At 47.8% G+C, this 20627-nt stretch overlaps 1 protein-coding gene across 4 annotated transcripts in view; it reads right to left on the minus strand.

Moving 5' to 3' along the window:
• The window catches only part of LOC133357798 (cationic amino acid transporter 2-like), a 68149-nt gene extending 47893 nt beyond the window's left edge, over window positions 1-20256 (minus strand). Inside the window, exon 1 of one of the 4 annotated variants that reach the window (XM_061575931.1) lies at window positions 20117-20256. The gene's annotated coding sequence lies outside the window, so the exon portion shown is untranslated. Of the gene's footprint in view, window positions 1-3119; window positions 3260-20116 lie in introns of those variants that run through there. The other 3 variants (XM_061575933.1, XM_061575935.1, XM_061575934.1) reach the window with 3 other exon arrangements.
• Between the last annotated feature and the right edge of the window lie 371 nt (window positions 20257-20627).

Below are 20627 nucleotides of genomic sequence, written 5' to 3' on the forward strand. Positions count from 1 at the left end.
GGCCGCAACCGATAGCTCAACGAAGTTGGCTTATCACGTGGAAATCTATAACAAGCCAAATAATCTAAAATGCAAGTTCATAAATACGGAGGCAAAAGCCAGAGGAGCCAGAGAAAAATCCACGCGACCACGGGGAGAATAATACAGCAGGCGTCAGGGTCGGGATGGAAGCCACGGCCTCCTGCATACCGGGCGAGGGAGTTAACATCTCCTAGCCACCGTGATGATGATGAGAGATGAAGAAAGAGACACGCAAACTCCAAATATACAGCGGGCGTCAGGGTCGGGATCGAAGCCACGGCCTCCTGCATACCGGGCGAGGGAGTTAGCATCTCCTAGCCACCGCAGTGTTGATGATGTCTGCGAGGGGCAATAAAACTCGGCTCGCCAGATTCCTAGCGCAGTGCGCCAACCGCTCTCTACACCTCCCTGTAAGGCCATTACAAGACTTTTGGGGCAAGCGCTGTTAGCGCGTAGAACCTATGATGACCGGCATGGCACACGAGGGGGTATGTGGCCGGCACTTCCCCCTGACGCCTTTGTCTCCCCGGTGGCGATGTTTACACACTGGCCCAGCCAGAGCCGTCTCTAGGGTATGGGCGAATCGAGGGGCGACCACCCTGGGCCCCGTTGCTTTGGGGGTGGGGGTCCCCCTGTGATGTAATACTTCAAGGCATCAGGTGGTGGGAGGGGGGGGGGGGACCACACGGTGGGATTTGCCCAGGGGCTCCTGCACCCCCACCCTCACCATGGATGCGCCCTGGCTCCAGGTACACATTTAAAGCCGAGTCAACCTAGGGGAAAACCCAGGCTCAGATATTCGCCACTGCTAATCGGTCACGAGCGGAAATGGAACTCGCGTGGCTGCGTTCGTAGCGCAGTGTGCCAATCACTGTGCCACCGTTCCCCCCACACTCACCAGCGAGTCAGATACAACTTTGCCAATTGTGCCTTTCAGCCCCTTGAGAGTAGACGAGCAAGCTGCCCTACTTAATTGAAAGTAAATTACCCAAGTTATTTATTAAAATCGGGTGCATCATTAATTGCCAAACTATTAGGTTGAGAACATATTAACAGGTTTCACTATCAAGCGGGCCTCAAATTCACATTGTACAGGTCAAAGCACGCAAATTCGCATTAATCCTCTCGCAACTTTACGCCGAAATGTGCGCAAACTCAACCACGGGACGAGGGAGTGGTACCGTCAGCGGTTAGGGCGCCGTGCTACGAAGAACCCAGCGACCCGAGTAATCTGCGTTGAAAAAAAAAAATGCGCACGTGCGAGCATTAATTGCGCGCAATGCAGATTTTAGGAGGAAACAAAATAAACCCACCGCCGGTTTACGGGATGCGGCAAAGTGGTGCAGTGCGGTGTCGTTTCACACGCAGGGATCGCGACCGATATATTACAATTCACAACCGGTGTCTGTCGGGGGATCGGATCGTGTGGGTATAAATGCGTGTTGTAGCTGCGAACCCTCCACCACCCGACCGAGCCAAACAGAGTGATCACGTGAAGGGTGCCGTAGTTCGGATGGACATTACACCCACCTCGCTGGTGCAGTGTAGCGGTGCAGCGTATTGGTGGTGTCGTTCAGCAGTGTAGAGTAGTGGTGTAGTGTAGCGGTGCGGTGTAAGTGGTGCGGAATGGTGCAATGGTGAAGTGTAGTGCTGTGATGCAGCAGTGATTTGATTCCACTGTGTAACAATTTCATTTTTATTTTTTGTTGCTGGGTAGCAAGTGTTATTTTCCAATTGTTTATGCCTCAAAAGTACAGAAAGTTGCTATTATTCCCCACAAACTTTGCTTTTGTGATATTTTGAAATGTACCTAATTTTCAAATGAGAAAATGTGGTGTGCATTTGTGTCAATTCCTTCACGTAAAGTCCTGGTCACAAAAGCAAAGTTTGTGTGTGGAATAATAGCCATTTTCTGTACTTTTGAGGCATAAGCAATTAGAAAATAACACTTACCACCCAGGAACAAATATTGTGTTAAATAGTGTTCTCAGACCTCCAATGTATAAAAATAAGAACGCATTAACTTATTTGTAAGAGGACAGATCGTCCTGCGCGGTTATTGGTGACTGGCCCAAGACACGCTTAAGAAACAGGTTTTTTTTTTTAAATCGCATGGTGGGGTGGGGTGCGGTTGAAACCTGGATTCCAACCCAGGTTTTCTCAGTAGCCGCGGTTTGGCGCTCTCTGGCCCCTCTCCGGCATCCAAGCCCGCCGCGGTTAACTCGACGATTAAAAAAAGGCGGAAAAGAGGGGCATCCGGGAGCCCTTTCACTCCCTCACCCTCGCTCGCTCTCCCGCCACGAAACGTTTCGAGACGTCAGCGACCGTGGCCTCACCCCGTATCCAACGTAGCTCTGTCCCCGAGATATTTACCCGACAACCTTGCATCGGACGCTCCCCTCCCCACTCGCATCCAAAAATCGTTCAAAATCACTTGCGTATTTAATTTCAAAACCGGATCACCCGTGGGGGGGGGGGGGGGGGTGGGGGATATTTGTGCATTGCACGAGGGGGATAACGCTCAAAAGGTCGTACAAGATGGGTTCCTAACCCACCCCCCCCCCCATCTGCTGTCCTGGCCACCTTGCAGAAAACTCTTTCCAGCAACGGCATGGATGCGCGCATCTCTCGTCCTTGCCCCGCACCTCCGATGGGCATGGTTGGCTACGTACGGTGCGAAAGAATTTCGATTTAAAGCTTTCATCTTCTTGGTTCTTTTGGTAAAGTCACGTAGAAAGGAAGTAATAAAATAATAAAAATAAAACATAATAAAATAATTCTCACGACGTTTCGGCCACAACGCAAGCAGCCGTCCCTCAGGGTAAAAACCAGGTCTGTCGGGGAGACAGCGTCTGAACAGACAGACCTGGTCTTCACCTGAGGACGGCTGCTTGCGTTGTGGCCGAAACGTCGTGAGAATTATCTTATTATGTTTTATTTTTATTATTTTATTACTTCCTTTCTACGTGACTTTACCAAAAGAACCAAGAAGGTGCGAAAGAAGTTCAACAAACATACACACACACACGTGGATGCACCTCCAATGAGCACGGTTGGCTACGCACGGTGAAAAAAGTTCAGCGCACACAGATACGTACGTAGAAAGTTCACGGCACACCGCACGCAGTGTCTTCCTTCGAAGGGAAAAGAGATCGGAGGGATGACACCGTTGGCGAAGCCCTGGGGCGTAGACGTTGCGGCAGGCGACGTGTCGCAACGGATGACATCGTGGAAAGAAAAAACTAAATTTGTCCCGATGGTGCCAGCGATAGCAAGAGGAACCCCTTTCTAGCTGTGTGGCAACGTGCGTGTGCGTGCGTGTGCGAGGCAGCAAGCGCACTCGAGGTTTGGAGGGCACATTTTGTTTGCGCGCCGAGCGTCATTTGGCACAAGGGATAAGAGGGGGGGGGGGGGAACGGCGATGGAATATTTAGCGAACGCGGAACACGTAACGAACGTTATGGAACATTTAATGGTATCAATACCCGATACATTGAAACGGAGGAGGCATCATTATCATCACGGCAGCGATGCACCACCACTCTCCCCTCCTCGTGACGCAACCATTTGGCTCAACTAACTCGATGTAAAATTGTAGTTGTGGGCCTACTATCCAACATCATCAGCCGTATGACAGATCTATATATTCACACGGAGACTCATGGACCTCACAGAGACCGATAGACGCATCGAGACCCACAGATTCACACAGAAACCCTTAAGACTCACACAGAGACCTGCAGACATATACAGAGTTCTATACATTCACACCGAGACCCATCGACTCGGAGAGACCGTAATCATTTGGCGCATTAATCAGCGCAACGTAAAATTATCGTTGTTGCTCAACATCAGAACCTTATGAAAAAGTGGGCACAGCCGTTTCATAAAAAGGTTCACAGTAACCAGTTAAGAAGAAGATTATACATTTGCTTGTACTCTTGACACAAACGTAGGCCTCCTTTTTTTTGCAGCATCATCTGGACTGAGATTTTATCATCATCGTCACAGCCAACCGATCCCGCACCACGCCAAAGCTTTAACATCCCTCTGGCAGATCCCGTAGCTTTCCCACGGCGTTGTTTACATGTGGACATTTATTTCGGAGTCTTCGTTCAAATAGGTCACTTGGTAAAAATCCCCTCGCGACGGAACATCGTGTTGACAAGAGTGTCCTCAAGAACGCTGCCCCCCCCCCCTAACCCCCACGCCACCGGCAGCATTTTTATGCCGAAACGACGCCGGTGATGGAACGATCGGGGGATTCCACCAAACGGCGAATGCGGTGAGGTGCAAACCATGAGGCATACGTCCCCAATACAACCGCGCGTACTCTGGGTGGAACAAGCGGACTACCCCACTCAGCTACCCCCAATACTAAACTATAACTATTTTTATTTTACCAGGTAAAGCCCACCGAGCGACATAGCTCTCTTTCAGCAGCGACCCGGGTCACAGATGAGAGCTCAATTAAGGGTCTCGTCACGTGGAAATTGATAGCAGCCCAATACTCTAAAAAACGTAGAGGGAGAGAAATATGCAAACTCCAAATATACAATCTAGATTTGGAGTTTTCGTGACTGCAGGGACCCATACTCTTTGGTTCTTTCGGTAAAGTCACGTAGGTATAAGATAAATTCAACCACGACGTTTCGATTGCAACACAAGCAATCATCATCAGGTGGGAAAACCACAGCAAGAACATACACAGGCGTCAAGATAGAGATTGAACCCAAGAACCCCTGTAGACCGGGCGAGGTAGTTAACACCTCGCCACAGCAGACCCTGCTGGAACGAGCAGGCTCTAAAAATCAGCTACGACTCGGGATGCTGCCTTGGAATGGCTCAACAACATTAAGCTGACAGCAACAGCAGTAGCCGCCCCCCGCTGAATATTATTTCAAACGGCACGCGACAGTAGAAAGCGGCAAGTCAAACTCGGCGTTGTGCTTGTGTCGAGAAACAGAGGGGGAGTTGGAGGGGGGGGGGTAGTAGTGATGTGGTTTGTTTGTTGGGACGGGCAAGCGCGGTGACACTCGGCGAACGCGCACCCACCACACCACACTATCTATGGTCAGGCACACTCCGCGTGTTCCCTCCGCTGGCATTCGCAAATATTTAAACTCGGACCCCCGCTTTGAGGTCGCCACGGATTGCGTGCGGCGGCTCTTTCTGGGCCGCTGGCCGGGAGGCTACGATGCCATGGGGGGTGGTGGTGGGGGAGGGGTGGGGGGGTTCTGGGATAGGAGTCACAACCTTTGAACTGACCTTTGTGCTTTTTCTTACTTGTTTTTAATAACAAAAATATTCATTTTAGTAATTTTTCTTACAAATTATTACATTTTCCTCGCTTAAAATTTATAATAAAATATTTACTTTATTTTCCTACATTAAATTTTTTTACTTTTCTTATTTCTTACTTATTTTTGTTACTTATTTTTTTTTATTGACGTAGTATTCTTTTATGCTGTTTTGCCTACTTATTGTTTTTAGTGACTATTTTTTTTGTACAGCTGCTGCACTGTTTGAGAGGAGAGAACTCGCACGCAAAACACTTTCATTGTACTGCGTTACTTCACTTTATCCCGTGCATATGAAAAGTAAACTTTGAATTCTCCTGCACGTCTGCGGAGAAGATCTTTGTACACTCATCGGATTCCTCCGGTACAAATACAGATTTCTGATTCGGTGTCAAAAGCACCACCTCTTAGGATTCCTCCGGTACAAATACAGATTTCTGATTCGGTGTCAAAAGCACCACCTCTTAGAGGTGTCTGTGTGCGTCACAACAAGCACGTGAACAGGCCTAGCAACGTGAAATGGCCGAGCATGTGGGGCAATGCATTTTACACAAAACGTCAAGCCGGCAACTTTCTTTGGTTTTGTTGCACGGACGACGGCTTCCGTTTCGCCAGCCGCCCGGCTATTTTGGCAAAGGGGGGGAAATCCGTGGCGCTGCACAAGCAGCTCAGCAGCAGCAGCAACAAAAACCAAAGGCAAAGACGTCAGTACAGGCATTGCCTCGTATAGCCGCTGCCTCTTATAACGCCGTTTTCTTGCAGTGCTCTGTACCGGCCGAAAGTTCCTGCCCCTATCAACCCAATATATGGAAGAAAGTAGGCATGGAGTTGCCTGCGGGGGGAGGGGGGGATGTATTTGTCCACATACGGTGTTGTAGAACCTGAACCGACATGTCCGTAATATCGATTCTGCTAATATTATCGATCCGACAGCCACGTGAGAAGAGCGATGAATCCGTTAGTACAGCTTCCTGCGGAACGTGCGTTTATGGCAGACGGTGGTGAATCTTACGCAAGCTCCGACCGAATGCACTGGTGAGTACATGACATTGTAGATTTGTTTAAGTCATTATCATTAGAAGTTATTATTTTTATTTAGAAAAATGCTTTAATACATTTATCATGTGTACAATCACATTATTAAGGCTATTACCGATACCCCAATGAAGCACTCGTAAAAAAATCGCTCATAGGTAGAACAAAAATAGCACTGTCGGTAACGCATCTCCACTGGAACGATGTTAAAGTGACCTCCTACAGCGCCGTTTCCTACAGCGCCGTTTCCTACAGCGCCGTCGGTAACGCATCTCCATTGTAATCCTGTTATAGTGACGTCCTACAGCGCTGTTTCCTACAGCGCTGTTTCCTACAGCGCTGTTTCCTACAGCGCTGTTTCCTACAGCGCTGTTTCCTACAGCGCTGTTTCCTACAGCGCTGTTTCCTACAGCGCTGTTTCCTACAGCGCCGTTTCCTACAGCGCCGTTTCCTACAGCGCCGTTTCCTACAGCGCCGTTTCCTACAGCGCCGTTTCCTACAGCGCCGTTTCCTACAGCGCCGTTTTCCTACAGCGCCGTCGGTAACGCATCTCCATTGGAACCATGTTATAGTGACCTCCTACAGCGCCGTCTCCTATCGCGCTGTCGGTTACGCAACTCCACTGAAACAGTGTTATAGAGACCTCCTATAGTGGTCCGTTTACCAGGAAAGCATCCTGAGCGGGCCGAGTGCAGGGTCCTCCACGAATACCGCACAGCTAACGAACGAGGTGGTGCGCGTATGGTCGTACACAAAACACAGGCAAATTAAAAAAAGCAGATTCATATAACGCAAGCGTTAAAGGAGGCACCAGAAATAAAGTTAGTCACATGTGCAAGCTCTATATTCGAGTCGAACAGGGACGTAAATATGCGCGCCAGGGCAAACAACATGTGGGGCAAGAGGCACCAGAAAAACAAGTCAAACAGCGCGAGCAGTGGGAGGGGGACCCCATTTTGTGAAGTGCAGACGAAGACGTTTAGTCTTAAATTCCACAGGAAAAAAAAACCCTCTTTCTCCATAACCCATTACTCACGATTACTGTGGAAAATAGAATTACAGTGATCCCTCGGTTTACGATGGTTATTGATTAACGAAATTTCGAGTAACAATCCGACTTCCAGAGGGTCCCCCCCCCCCCCCCCCCATTGTTTCTATTAAGGAAACATTTTCGATTAACGATGCGTTCACGATATTAGGCGGACCCGCCAATTTCAGCCAATCAGAACGCTTTTAGTGGACTCGGCAGCAGACCTCAACCAATCAGCGACGCGATTTCATGAGCGTTTTGAGAGCAACTGGCTGCTCGTTTTTCAGTGTTTGATGTTGCGTTGCTTATGGAAACAGTACTCTTGAATAGTTAAGTGTTTATTTTTTTTTACTTAAAAGTTACATAAGAAAAATAACAATGGCAACCAATCATCTTTTTTTCCTTTAGAAAATATTGTTTAAATTTATGCACCTTTTTATGTAATTTGTATTCATTATTTATCCACGTTTCCATTAATAGTAATGCTTTAATGTGTTCTCATAACGTGTGTATTTATTAAATTGCTTGTTTAAGTATTAAACCATTTTTTATACGTGAAAAAGGTAAATTTCAGATCCTCTTGGAACAAATTAAGCCATTCACATGTATTTCTGCTATTTAATTAGCAATCATTTAAATTAGGGATGATTAATACTGTTAACCGAGGGACCACTGCACAATAATTCACAATTGACTTTTGAAAGGAAGGTCTCATCAGTAAAACGCGCTTCACGAACCCTCATCCATCCAACGCAGCCAGTTAATAAAGTTTTCACATGATGAACAAACGCGCCAATTTAATCACGGCTTCCGCACAACGCCAATGATATTAGAGAGCGATCAGCACACATTTAAACAATTTGGTATGCGACGTTCCGCTGGTAGTTACAACCAACATCATCATCATCGGGCAGTTTCCAGAATTCATAAAGCGGGTGGAGGAGGGTTTACAACAAACACAAAATATACTTGCACGAATGGACTAAAAAATCAATCACGAATCATCAATATTGGCGGCAAAATGCCTGCGGTGTTATCCCTGCAACGCCTCTCATTTCAAACACACAGCAGAATATCCCTGCGTTTGATCTTCCACGAGGCTCATGGTCCACCCTAAACCGCATCTCTCTGCACAAGCCATGGCAGTAGATGCGGATACCCTGATGATTGCCACTGTGGTCATCCAGAAGAGACCGGTAACGACGTATAACAACAACAACGCAATGCCCCGATCCACAAATACAAAGGAGACATCACAGCAGCGATGCACTGCTCTGCAGTGATTTTCGAAAAGTTTTTTGGTTTGGCCATGTTTGTTTGTTGTAGTACAGAGTTAGACTGATGGCCTTAATCTAAGTTGTCTTGTGGTTGTTGTTGTTTGACTTGCATCCCACTGGGATTTTTGCACACAGCGTTGGTGTACGGTGATTTTTTCTGCAATATTTTGCTGTCTTTTCTTGAATTTTCTGTTTGCACTTAGTCACATAGTCACTTTAAGATGTTTTCTTGTTCATGTTTTTGTTTTTTGTTTGTTGCGGTTGCACCCGATTCAAGAGCCAAATGGCTCACAGGGCTATACCTAATAAATGAAGTTTGAACTTGAACTTTGCTGCTCCTGTTGACGGTGGCTCTCTGGGTTTGACCACCTCAATGTGAAATTGGAAGTTGTTGCTCGGCATCTACATCGGCAGCCGTACGATAAAAAGACGCAGCAAAAAAAACGAAACGCGTTCGTTATCCATAAATCACAGACATCGGGGAAGTGGGCAGGATGGCGCTGGGCAATGGCGGAGCCAGGAAAAATTAAAAATATATTTCCACATGATAAGCCACTTCGTTGAGATATAATTTGCGGCCAGGTTGCTTCTGAAGAGCTATTCATAGCTCAGTGAGCCTTACCTGGTCAAATAAAAACTTTAGTTTAGCCTCGTGACCATGATTGCATACTCACGTGCACGGATTGGTTGTAAACGCGATTGTGTGTGGAGCAGTGGCAATGGCGGAGCCAGGATTTTCAGGTAGGGGGGGGGGGCAACCCCTGCAGCAATGAAAAATGAAAGGAGTTGTTAGTAAGTAAGGACTTGTCCCTTGCTTTTCATTTGACGCGGGTCGAATTCGAATCGCGTTGTGTGATCGGCATCGCGTTCGCTGAAGGAGTTTGCCTTCAGGAAAGTAGTGTACTCTATACACAACTGCGCACAATTATGGACTCAGACTATTGTCCTATCATCTCATAGAGTCCCTGGTACGTAATAATATGCTACACAGTGGCAGTGAGGGTCACAAAATGCCGATTTATTACTAATAAACCCCAATGATCCGATAGAAATTAGGGAATTTCGATCGGATCATTGGGGGGGGGGGGCACGTGCTACCCCACCCCCCCACTGGCAGATACCGAGCAGCCGTGTGGTGGCAGCGGCGTTGATCGCCGACGGCACAGAAGCGAGACGGCACCTCCAACGCCCCACTGTCCCAAAGTCCCTTCAGGGGCGGGAGGCGCTTCTGGCAGGGCCGACTTAAAACAGCAGCGCGGCGTCGTTGCAATTACTTCACGCGACGTTTCAGCTCAAGGTGCCGGCGGTCGCGTACGACTCGCGTAGTCGGGCCCCTCGCGCTCGTCACAGGGCACCTGGCCGGTTAACACGGTCGGCTACGTACGGTGCGAAAAGAAGTTCCAACGTGCCGTACGCGCGCGCGTACGTACGGATGTAACGCGCACGAAGAATGGGGTGCAGCTTTGGCAGGATCGTGGAGGTCAACTTCACCCGAGGAGACGACTGTACGAGAACAGGCATTCTTATCGGACACGCGGCGTTCGGCCTCGGCCCCTTTGGATGGGAAATGTCCCGCGGTTATTTTTTTGTGACCGTGGCTTTGCCGACGTACGGCCACAGCCTGCCGTCTCGGGCAGTCCCCGGGTATATTTTTTGACAGAGTCAGGCCGTAGTATTTCCGTTTAGCCACAAACTTTCCATTACTCACCGTCCACCCCCTCCTCTCACAGCCACATGTGAAACAAACTAAATAAGAAGGCATTACAGTCAGTCAGTTTCAGTCAGGTGTATTACAGGTAAGGCCCACCGAACTAAGAAGCTCGTTTTCAATGGAAACCCCTCTGTCACGTAGCCGTTTCCCACATATAAAAACATTCTATGTTTTTATATTTTATACACATCCCATGAGCCACACGGCCTTCCGGGAGTATTATTTTTTTCCCCAAGAGTACTGGTTTAATACAAGCAAAACCGGTTCCACATTCAGTGTCCCATCAGCAGTCAGGTTTGCTTAAACCAATGCTCGACAACTGCCAGGCGTTTATAGGCAAGGAATATCTCTGAGGATATGGGTCCTAGTTTTTACCAAATACTTTAGTTTTACATGTGCGAAGAGATATTTCTGCTGTTGCGAATGAAATCGTCATAATAAACGCAAGAATAGCAGGTTGAGACACGCTTATTTTGGAATTCAAACGTACCCGAATTGACGCGAGTGTCCAATGCGAAATGTCTGGCAGAGTTTAACCGATGTGATTTTTTCAGAGAAAGACTATACTACGGGGGCATCGGTGGTGCAGTTGTTAGAAACATTGCATTATAAACCCAGGTCACGTGTTCAATTACATGTTAAATCAAACCCAGCCACCTGCGTTCGATTCCCGGCCATGAACGACACTCGGCTTCATCAGTTGACGTGCGAGATCTGAACCAGTGGTGCCCCATCAGCTGCGATCAACATTGACCGGCGTAGGTGAAGCACGGTCAAACAACCCCCCGAATTCGACATGGCAATGGAGGAGGCCTTTGTCCAGCAAAAACCTGTAAAATTACGTTACGAATTGTTGTCCTTTGGAGACACGCTTAGGCAGGCAGCCTGTAAGTCAGGTCCCAAAAAAAACATTGGGCCAAGGTTGGAATTTCATTTGAATCTTTGAACCAACGTTCTTTCTTTGCTGAATAGCAATTAGCAAGTGGTAAGCGGAGACCTGCACTGAATGCGTTTTTGTTGCCGTGGTTACTCGTTGTGATCAGAGCCGGCCCAGCCACTAAGCGACCCTTGCAATTGCAAAGGGCCCCGTGGCCAGCAGAGGGCCCTCTAGAGTCACTGCTAGCGAGTGGGTGAAAAAAATCATTCATCAAAGGGGCCCTCCAACCAAATTTTGCTTAGGGCCCCCAAAGGTCTAGGGTCGGCTTCTGGTTGCGATTCAGTGGCAGGCCTTTTTCATTTGAAGCACGTGCCCCATTATGTATACACAACAACATGCCTGGCAATACGCTAGCGACTAAACAAGTGGGTTGCAACGTGTAGTGTGTGAAAAGCGCGAAGCATTTTGGACCATCAGGAGTGCATGGAGGCGGAAATACCGCAGAGCAGGGAGTCACACTGATGGTGGCATGGACGAGCATCACGAGACCTCGCTGATCTCGTTAAGGGGCATAATCCGTCATCACGGGAACTGCGGGTCATCCTCACAGCAGCGGCTTTTGGCTCGGCCATCGAACAAAGACGGTGGTTTGGAGCTTTCGTGACTGCAGGAATTACTCTTTGGTTCTTTCGGTAAAGTCACGTAGAAATAAAATAAATTAAATAACAGCATACGACGTTTCGATTGCACCACAAGCAATCATCATCAGGTACAAATGGAAGAGAAAACAAACCTAGTAAACTTAGAAATATAATGCAATACAACACAGAGAGTCGGCTAACATAACAGTCAACACCCTACCTGGTTGATTACGTTCTTCCAAAGATTGCTAAATTTGAGAGAGAGAGAGACAGAACACAGACACGGAGACACATAAGCAGAGAGAGATAACACAGAGACACACAGAAAGAGACACACATATAGGCACACAGAAGCGCATCAAGTACTTCTGTGGCCGACTGGAACGCTCTCTCCCTTCCGATATTCGGAAGCCATTGGAGCTCTGCAATATTAAATCTAGAGAGAAAACTCATTTCTTTAGAACGGGTTTTTGTGTTTAGTTTGTTCATTCTCCCGCACCTCCGATTAGCGTGGTTGGCAACGTACGGTGCGGAAGAAGTTCAACGTACATACAAGCATCTCGGCAGCAAGAGAGTTCTGACGTTCTGTAGGTGCAAAGTGAACATTTCTATCCATAATACATGTTTTTTGGGTTAGATCGCGTAAATATAGAAATGTGTCGTTAACCCCGCCACCACCCAACACAGCAAACTAGTAATGTTTGTCATGTAAACAGGACATGCCAATTCATGCTCGTACTGGAGAGCCAAGCCACAACTTTTGCAACCAGAGTACAACGTTTCGCCGGTGATTACAATTAGCTTCATCAGGCGACAGATTTCGGAAGGGAAATGTGAGAAGCGAAATGAAGTGCCCCCGGTTCAAATCCCAGTGAACAATGCCAACGTTGGCTCAACGTTCGACGTTTATCCAAATCTGAGAACTCGTGTTTGCGTCCAATCAAAGACACACAGGAGGCATGAACCAAAATATGCACAAGGTGTACGGTGGAGAGATGTTAACTACCTCACCCAGGTATACAGGAGGTCGTGGGTTCGATCCCAACCCTGACGCCTGCTGTATATTTGGAGTTTGCGTGTCTCTCTCCCCATGCATGCGTCGATTGGTCTCCTGGGTCCTAAGGTGATTTTCCCCTCCACATTTATAAACATGCATTGGAGAGTACTCGACTGCTATAAATGTGCACACGATAAGCCACTTCGTTGAGCTTTCATTTGCGATGGCCAGGTCGCTTCTGAAAAAGGAACTATATATAGACTTAAAGCTTTCGTGACTGCAGGGATTCATATTCTTGGTTCTTTTGGTAAAGTCACATATAAGCGAAACAATAAAATTAAAATATAATACAATAAAATTCTCACGACGTTTCGGCCAACAATGTAAGTCTTTGAGACCCCCCACCGCCTACACATTCCGCAAGGAGTGACTAACCCCATATCTGCATTTGTCATCAATATGCTAAGTTCCTCTGTTGATATGTAAACTCCTTTGTCAAGGCTCTCTCCTCCCCCCACCCAGCTTAAAATACGCTGCCAAGCTTAGCAGTGTTCATTAGGACGCTGTCTTTCCGACAGCTCTGTTTCTTCACCCGAGGACGGCTGCTTGCGTTGTGGCTGAAACGTCGTGAGAATTTTATTATATTTAATTTGTATTATTTTATTATTTCCCTTCTACGTGACTTTACCGAAAGAACCAAGAATACCCATAGAATAGCTATACATAGCTCAGGTGGGCTTCAGCAGGCAAAAATGTGAGCAGTAAAAAAAACTAAGAAAAATATCCGGAGCACCGGTACCAAAATAACCCTTCATCGGCCCTGGGGCTTTGTGTACCAGGCCAACCTGGACAGAGAGCCTTGTCTGTACACGTCAGAAATTATGTCGTACAATGCGGGAACTGTATGCGGCGTCCGGAAACTCACTCCCATTGATAGTCCACGAAATCGGACGCCTGACGTATGATGGGGGGGGGGGGGTGTACGATGCGGAGAAGCGGGCGCATGCGATTTTGTAATCTATATAAGAACGGGAGACAGAGCAGAGCCTCACCATTCTGGCGAATTGCCCGATGATGCTGGATGCAATTACCAGCGAAACGTCGTACTCAAAATGTAAATGTTGTGGTTTCACGCTTCAACACACCGGTGGGCTAAAGCAGTGAACTAATTGTCCTTTGTCAACGTGACACTTTTTTACTGATTGGCCGTGTCGGGTGGTGGAGGGTTACAACACATTTATAAATAACGCGATCTAAACCCAAAAACGTTATGATTTTGTAATCGCTTGTCCCGTAAAAAGATCTGTCCCGTTAATGTTTGAGCGCCGTGCATCGTAGCCGTTCGAGTCTCTCCAGACGTGCCAGCGCCTGTCAAAATGCAATTCGATATTTTCAATCCAAATGAAACTTGATTTCTTAAAAAAAAGTGCCTATTATATTATTATAATAATTGTTTTTTTTTCCTTTTTATCTGGCAACAAAAACTGACACCTTTTTTTACAAGGAGTCATGTCTGCATTGACCACAATACCTGCGGTCGGAATGCAAACAAAAAACACAACTCTGATAATGTATGCACTGTCCTTGAAATTGATTGGTCCACACCCGAGACAGCTTTCCTTAGAGCCTAGTCTCACATGGTGTTGGACCAGATGACGCCAAAAGGCTATTCTTAAACCAAGAGAGCGCTAATACTTAGTGCATTACCATTCTCCAATTAAAGTGTCAAACCACGCAGAAAGAATGATGAAAATCAGGATAATGTAAAACCAGAAATTTGGCAGCGCAATGTTCATCTGAATATGTAATAGCCAGGCTGAACAGGGTGACGTTTTATGTTTTGCGATGCTTTGGATTGCCAAGCCAGTCCATTATCCGCCCGAGGTCGAGATTTCCACAACACCAACCCAATGACTTCATTGCTTCAGGCAAGTGTTTTTGTCAACCACACTTGAAAACTCTTCAATCTTGATTTGAAGCTTTCGTGACTGCAGGAATCCATACTCTATGGTTCTTTCGGTAACCTACGTGACTTTACCAAAAGAACCAAAGAGTATGTTTAAAACTATTGTTGAGCAATGATAAAAACAATTTTTAACTTTGTGCATGAAACACCACGTCTTTGTTCGTCTTCGAAGCATGCCATTCCTTCCTTAATAAGATCGCACTCATTACACACAAAACGCTTGCCACAAATTAACCACAATACCTCGCTAATCTCGTCAAAGAGCCAGAGGTCGCAACCGGGTACCCGATACCCGTACCCTACCCGATACCCGGCTACCCGTACCCGGCCGGGTACGGGTAGCCATTTGCGACCCTGGTGCGGCCAGGTACGGGTACGGGTAGGCCGCGAGTCACTGGTGAGTCACTGTTTGTCACTCATTTCGGGTAGGGTACGGGTACGGGTAGGGAACGGGTACCTGGGTACGGGTACCCATTTGCGACCCTGGTGCGGCCGGGTACGGGTACGGGTAAGGAATCAAAACCCGTTTGCGACCTCTGCAAAGAGCACAAGCCACCATCACGCGAACTCCCATCGTCATCCTAGCAGCAGCAGCGGCATTTGGCTCAGCCGTCGAACAAAAGCGGTGGTCACCGCATCGTCGCGCGGCGCTTTCAGATGCGCTTCCGCGGCCGTCTGGAACGTTCTTCTTCCGATATTAGGAAGCCCACTGGAGCTTTGCCCTTTAAAATCTACATTTAAAATAATTTCTTTAGAAACTGCTTTTTGTGTTTAGTTTGTTGTCCTTCCCCCGCACCTCCGATTAGCGCAGGTTGGGTACGTACGGTGAGAAGGAAGTTCAACATACATACATACATCCGACACTGAATAGCAAAACCTTGGGCGATCTAAGGATAATGCGCACGAGTCTGTCTGTGCGTCACGCTCCGGGATCTTCCAAACGCTACGTGGAAGGAACACGTGCGTAAAAGCAACAAAGTGTTCTATCGCTGATGGGATTAAACAAACCGTGCGCGCTAGGTTTAATGGCACACGCAGTGGTTATGGGTGTTGTTATAATGTGGTTTTGGTTAGAATGGGGCTGTGGTTATAATGTGCTTATATGGTTGTAGTCGTAATATGGTTGTGCTTACGCAATTGTGCTTCCACGTGTGGTTATAATGGCGTTATAATGCGTCCTTAGTGATTTGTGCTTAAATTATCGTTGTGGTTATATTCTGGCTGTTGTGGTTATCTGGTTGTAGCTGCGCTATGAACCCAGCGACCCGAGTTCGATTCCCGCTCACGTCCAGAACCAATGACAATTATCTGAACTGGTCCTGGACCTCCCCTGGGTCGACTCAGCCTTCAAACGAGTACCCGGTTGCAGTGTGTAAAACATCGCCAAGTGGGAAATAAAGGCAGCCGGGCGTGGTGCTGGCCACCCACCCACTCGAGTGCCATGCCAGCCTGAATAGGTGCTACTTCCTAACAACTTGCCGTTGTGACAATGATTGTGGTTTTATTTCGCGGCTGTTGTGGTTGTCATTTGAGTTGCGATTATAATGCAGCTGTTATGGCTACAAAAAATAAACTGGCTGTAACAGGAGGATTTCTCCACAAGTCTGGCTGTCGCCTGATGAAGCTGGTTGCAATTACTGGCGAAACGTCGTACTCTAATTATAAATGTTGTGGATTTGCTCTCCAACACACCGGTGTGCTGTACTAGTACACTATACACTACACTATACACTACACTATACACTACACTACTAGCTGTACTAGTGACGATTTGGCCACGTTCTGTTTACGTGACAACCCTTACTAGTTGGCTGTGTCGGGTGGTGGCGGGTTTAACGACACATTTATATATTCACGCGATCCAACCCAAAAAACTCTGTTATGGAAAACTGATTGTAGTTGTGTGTTACGGTTGTGGTTATATTGTGCCTTCAATTGTGGTTGTAAAAAAAAACAAGTCAGCTGTTGCTAATATTTTACGCGCGTGGTGTTGACATTCACTTTAGCATTGTTGACATTTCTTATTGCTGCACCGCATGTGTTATTGTTGACATTAACAAAAACCTCTCTACGTCGATATTGTCGACTTTATCGGCGCTGTAAAAAAAAACATCGGTGTTGCCCCACGCTAGAAACAGCTTTCTTTTGAGCCCAGTCTCAAACGGTGTTAGGGGACCAATCTTGATTTGAAGCTTTCGTGACTGCAGGAATCCATACTCTTTGGTTCTTTCGGTAAAGTCACGTAGGTAGAAAATGAAAGAAAGCACGACGTTTCGGGCGCAACACATCAACTAGCCACTTCTTTATGACCCTTGGGCTACACCCACTTCAAACCTTTTAAAACAATCTGCCTCAGCAGCAGCTTTCCCACCTGATGACGGATGCTTGTGTTGCGCCCGAAACGTCGTGATTTATTTTGTTTTATACCTACGTGACTTTACCGAAATAACCAAAGAATACGGTGTTAGACCAGAGGACGTGTTGACCAATCAGGTTCAAAGACAATGCATATATTATCAGAATACGTTTTTTGTTTGCATTCTGACCACAAGCATTGTTGTTAATGCGGATATGATTCCTTGTAAAAGGTTTCATTTTGGTATTTTAACATCTTAACACAACTGTTTTGTTGCCAGAAAAAAGGGGAAAACCTATTCTCATATTTTGGTACTGGCAAAGGAGGTCCCATGATGTTGTTGACTCATAATTATTTCATAATGGACGGGCAGCCCTTACGGATAGTCCAAATTTGCGGATTACTCGAAGGGCAGGGCATCTGTTTTAAGACTGCAACGAGAGGGTCTATATTTAGCCTCGCCAATCCACGAAAGTGTCACGTACCAAATCCCACCCTGTACCCCATTCAGCGCCATTGGATGCAAGTTGGTTTTGGAAATTGACACAAGCCTTGTGTGGAGACAACACAAGGCCCCCCTTGACACAATCCCTGTGTGTCGGGGCAACACGCAAGTCCCCTTTTACACATGAGCCTTGCGTGTTCACCGTTCAAACACACGTGTTCCCACCGCACACGTGCGTACAGCGTGGTCCAGATGTCTTGTGACCCCCCATTTCATTCTCTAAAGCGGATTTTTTTTTAAAATCAGGTTATTTTATACATAAAGTAATAACGCACAAGGAAAAAAAATAATGTTAGGGGTTATTTGGGGGGCGTGGGGTCACGAAAAATCTGGACCAACCCGTATGTAGTGCATGCCACGTGGAGTTTGCGTGAAATGAGCGTGTGTGGTTGGTATGTGTGCGGTGTGTAGTGGAGTGTGTGTGTGTTGTGGAGTGTGTGTGTTGTGTGTGTGTTGTGGAGTGTGTGTGTTGTGTGTGTGTGGTGGAGTGTGTGTGGAGTGTGTGTGTGGAGTGTGTGTGTTGTGTGGAGTGTGTGGTGTGGAGTGTGTGGAGTGGAGTGTGTAGTGTGTACGTGTGTGTGGTGGAGTGTGTGTGGAGTGTGGTGTGTGTTTTGTGTGTGGTGGAGTGTGTGTGTACGTGTGTGTTGTGGAGTGGTGGTGTAGTGGTTAGCGCCACGCTGCACTACGAACCCGGCGATCCGGGTTCGACTCCCGCTCACGGCCAACACCAGTGACGATGATCTGAACCGGTCCCGGGCCTCCCCTAGGTCGACTCAGCCCTAAATGAGTACCCGGTGCGGTGTGTAAACATCGCCACTGGGGAGACAAAGGCGGTCGGGCGTGGTGCTGGCCACCCACCCCCTCGTGTACCGTTCCGGCCTTCATAGGTGCTCGCTAACAGCACTTGCCCCTACAGTCTCTTACAGGCTACACGGGGGATCTTTGTCTTTGTTCCACATTGCAAATGCATTGGGAGCGGTGGCGCAGCAGTTAGCGCACTAAGCCAACCCCAGTGAAAATTCCCACTCGAGGCCACACCAACACACGTTCATCTCCGAACCGGTCCTGCCCCCCACCCCTAGGTCTACTCAGCCTCAAATGTGTTCGCCGAGTGACCACGTGTCAACCTCGCCACCGGGGGAGACAAAGGCGGTCCCGGTTGCTGGCCACCCACCCAACACTCATCTCTTGCCAGTGACGGTCTTCGTGGACCATCTTAGTCGCTTGCTACTAAAAAAAATCTGCAATAAGTATAACCCGTAAAAACAAAGTTTTTCACTATAAATCCTTTATATGCGTGGCGGCTAGAGTCCTCTCGTCCTCTGGCTTGAGACGGCTGCCACCTATGGGTCAGATGATTGTCTGCCAGTATTAAGCAATTGGTAATTAAATATTTAATTTGTTTTCCCTAAACAGTGTCAAATTTTGGGAAAAAAATTTCACGAACATTAATTGTCTCGCACAACGAGTCTGTGTGCAAAAAAGTCAGCTCGATTGGATCACGGGAAGTGGGTTAAAAAACGACCTGAAAGATTTGCACGGTCCTAAGCAAGCAAGCAAGTTAACTTAATATAAAGGATTTAAAAATGCTTCAAAGTTAAAGAGCCGTCAACGACACGTGTCTGTGTTGCGTCCACGTGGATTCAGAGTTTTTTATTTGACGCCGGTCTGGATCTCCCACTCGCCCCCATCCTCCCACCACTTCCTCCCACCACTTCCTCCATCAAATCTCTCCGATACGAGTTGTTGTTGTTGTTGCTGCTGCTGCTGTTGTTGTTGTTGTTAATCGGAGCTACAAGTGTCGGATGTGTCGTCCGAGTCGTCTAGCCGCCACGTGCTCGCCGGGGGAGAGGGCGAGACCCGACACGTCTCGTTCGCCGTGTGTGGTGGTGGTGTGGGTGGTGTGTGGGGTGGTGTGTGTGGTGGTGGTGTGTGTGGTGGTGGTGTGTGGTGGTGGTGGTGTGTGTGGTGGTGGTGGTGTGTGGTGGTGTGTGTGGTGGTGGTGGTGTGTGTGGTGGGGGTGGTGGTGGTGGCGGTCTGGTGGTGGTGGTGTGTGTGGTGGTGGTGTGTGTGGTGGTGGTGATGGAGGTGGTGGTGTGTGTGGTGATGGAGGTGGTGGCGGTGTGTGCGGTGGTGGTGGTGTGTGGTGGGGTGTGGTGGTGGCGGTGGTGGGTGTGCGGTGGTGGTGGTGGTGGCGGCGGTGGTGGTGGCGGGGTGTGGTGGTGGCGGTCTGGTGGTGGTGCCGTGGTGGTATATGGTGGTGGCGGTGGTCGTGGTCTGTGTGGTGGTGGTGTGTGTTTGTTGGTGGCGGTGGTGATGGTGGTCACTCGCATCAAACGAAATTATCAACGCGTGTAAGATCCGTACGCAAGTACGCGCTACGGACACGTGTTCACTTACCCTCTGCAAGAACGCACGTGTCCCACCACCGAAGCTGACTTCCGCCTGATGCAACACGCGAGTAGCAGCCGTAGCAAGGGCCTCCGTCTCGCGTCTCATCCACACACACTCACTCACTCCACCCCCACGCTCCTTCTCTTATATTCGCCTCCCCCCCCTTCCCTCTACCGGCTGTTGCTGTGACTGCATCCCAGACGACGTCTCACGCAACGATTGCGCCATATACAGACACGCACGTGTGTGTATTGAACTTCTTTCGCACCGTACGTAGCCATCTGTGCTAATCGGAAATGCGGGGGGTGGGGAGGACATTAAGCTGAACGCAAATAAGTATAACCCGTAAAAACAAAGTTTTTCACTATAAATCCTTTATATGCGTGGCGGCTAGAGTCCTTTCGTCCTCTGGCTTGAGATGGCTGCCACCTATGGGTCAGATGATTGTCTGCCAGTATTAAGCAATTGGTAATTAAATATTTAATTTGTTTTCCCTAAACAGTGTAAAATTTTGGAA

Source organism: Lethenteron reissneri, chromosome 59 (assembly GCF_015708825.2).
Source record: "Lethenteron reissneri isolate LAM-NWPU_2019-01 chromosome 59, ASM1570882v1, whole genome shotgun sequence".
NCBI classification, from domain to species: domain Eukaryota; kingdom Metazoa; phylum Chordata; class Hyperoartia; order Petromyzontiformes; family Petromyzontidae; genus Lethenteron; species Lethenteron reissneri.